Here is a 2,718-nt window from a genome sequence, read left to right on the forward strand (position 1 = left end):
TAAAAGTATTGAATGGGCATGCAGGAAGAAAATTAGGAAAGCCAGGATACAATTTGAGATGCGTGTGGCATGTGTGGCATAACAATGTGTGGCATAACAAATTAGGGATTACTGAGAGAAGCAAGATGTTTTCAAGTTGGCAGGGCCAAATGAGTTGCGCTCAAGAGTATTGAAGAAATTGTCTGAGCTAATTTCGGAGCCATTGGCTATTCTTTTTGAGAACTCATGGAGGTCAGGTGAGGTCCCAGGTGACTAAACAAAGGACAAATATAGTGCTTATCTTTAAGAAAGGGAAGAAGAAGGATTGAGGGAACTACAGACCAGTCAACCTGATGTCTATACCTAGTAAAATCATGGTGCAAGTCTTTAAGAAATCCATTGTGAAGCACCTAGAGGGGAACAAAGTGATCAGAAATGGTCAGCAGGGATTCATCAAGAGCAAATCATGCTTGATCAATCTGATTTCCTTCAATAATACACTGACAGGCTCTATGGATAAGAGGAGAGCAATGGACGTGGTATATCTAATTTTATCTAGTGTTTTGACACTACCTCCCATGACAGTCTCATTAACAAACTAAGGGAATACAGATTAAATAAAAGTACAGTAAGGTAGATGCATAACTAATTGGATCATTATACTCAGCAAGTAGCCATCAATGGCTCAATGTCTAGCTGGGTAGACATATCAAGTGGAGTTCCCCAGGGGTCTGCCCTGGGTTCAGTATTGTTCAACATCTTCGTTAATTATTTGAATGGGATTGAGTGCACACTTAGCAAATTTTCAGATGACACCAAATTGGGTGGAATTATGGACACTCCAGAGGGCATGGCTAGGATCCAAAATGACCTGGACAGACTTGAGAAATTGTTCACAATCAACCAGATGAGGTTCAACAAGGACTAATGTGAAGTCCTGTATTTGGGACAGGTAACTGCATGCACAAACACAGACTGGGGAATGACTGACTGTAACAAAGCCAGGGACTCTCTGGTACTATAAGAGGGAAAGGGCCCAGGGGGAGCTTCAGGTGGGGGAGAGACTGTGAGAGAGAAGGCTGCAGGAGAGATGACCCAGGGAAGCAGGAACTATGAGTGCTTACTATTACTGCATAATGGGACAATTCCTGCATCAGCAGTAGGAAGCTTATTGCAGCTCTAGTTGCTCCACAGTAGGACTGTTGGCTGGAGCACTTCAGGGGAGACAACTACTGCTGCAGGTGGGCTTCCCTGGAGATCAGATAGTGAGTCTAATTAGTGGCCACCTGCAGCCAACCCTGTGGAGTCATCTTATCGCAAAGGGACAGGGCCTCAGAGAAATATATTCCAGGGCTTGGTGCATGGGGAGCTGTCAGTGGGGAGTGAGGGGCACTAGCAGGGCCCAGGCGACTGTGGGTCAGGCATGAGAGGCACCAACAAGGGTGGGGGGCTGTGGGTTGGGAGTGAGGGGCACCATGATTGCTGGGGTGGTGTGGGTCAGGAGGGAGCTGTGCATCAGGAGTGAGGGGCACCAGCAGGGGTGGGGGCCTGTGGGTCAGGAGTGAGGGGTAATGGCATGGGCAGGGTACCAACATATCAGGGCTTCTCAGCACCACAAATCAGTGCTGGGGGGACAGCTGCAGCTGGACCTGTATCCTGGTGAGCAATGGGGGCAGGGGAACTCTGATTTTCTATAATTAAATACCCAAAGTCAAATACCAAAATTTATAGGCATTTAGAATTTTTTTAAAATAGTGATTGAGGCACTAGTAGGCTTCCAAATTGCTTAAAAATTGTAAATATATCAATAAAACATTCAACTGATACCTATATATATATAGGTATATATATATATATTTCAAGAGGAGGTTAGATAACCATCTAGCTGGGGTCATCTAGACCCATGTAGCCATGTTGGTCTAAGGACATAGGCAGACAAGGTTCCTTGGGTGAATTTGATATCTTTTATTAGACCAACCCAAATGGTTGGAGAATAGTTATTAAGCAAGGTTTTTGAACTCGAAAGCTTGCTTAATAACTATTCTCCAACCATTTGGGTTGGTCTAATAAAAGATATCAAATTCACCCAAGGAACCTTGTCTGCCTATGTCCTTAGACCAACATGGCTACAACCTACACCCCTGCAGTTCTTATCATAGAATTTGTGATTTTTAAACAGAGAAAACCAGGTTCCCTGGTGATTTATAGAGAAGATGGAGATGAGCTTTTCTCTGTGGATGTAGGGGACAGGAGTAGGAGCAACAGACTCAGGCTGCAGCAAGGGAAATTTAGGATGAAGATTAGGAGGAACTGCATAGTCTGGAGATTAGGAGGAACTTCTTTGGGTAGTCTATTCCAATGCCTGGTGGTCAGGCATTGGAATAGACTACCCAGAGAAGTTGTGGAATCTCCATCTTTGGGAACTTTTAAAGGCAGGTTAGATAGAGACTTGGCTGGGATGATTTGGCTGGCATAATCCTGCCTTGAGCAGGAGGCTGGACTAAATGATTTTATGAGGTTAGGCTATAGGCAATGCTGGTGCCCACCCTGAGAATTCGCACTCCAGCTGGTAGTGGGCACGGAGAGTGCTGGTGCCCCCCCGAAATTGGCTTTGCTGGCAGGATGCGCTCAGCAACTGGCTGCTGGGGGACCCCCTTCCCCCCGGTCCCTGTGATTGGCTGGGGGGGGGGCCCCCCCCCCCCCCCCCCCCCCCCCCACTCACCCCCGCGGGGGCGCCCC

This window comes from Alligator sinensis, unplaced genomic scaffold (genome assembly GCF_000455745.1).
Source record: "Alligator sinensis unplaced genomic scaffold, ASM45574v1 scaffold81_3, whole genome shotgun sequence".
Taxonomy (NCBI): domain Eukaryota; kingdom Metazoa; phylum Chordata; order Crocodylia; family Alligatoridae; genus Alligator; species Alligator sinensis.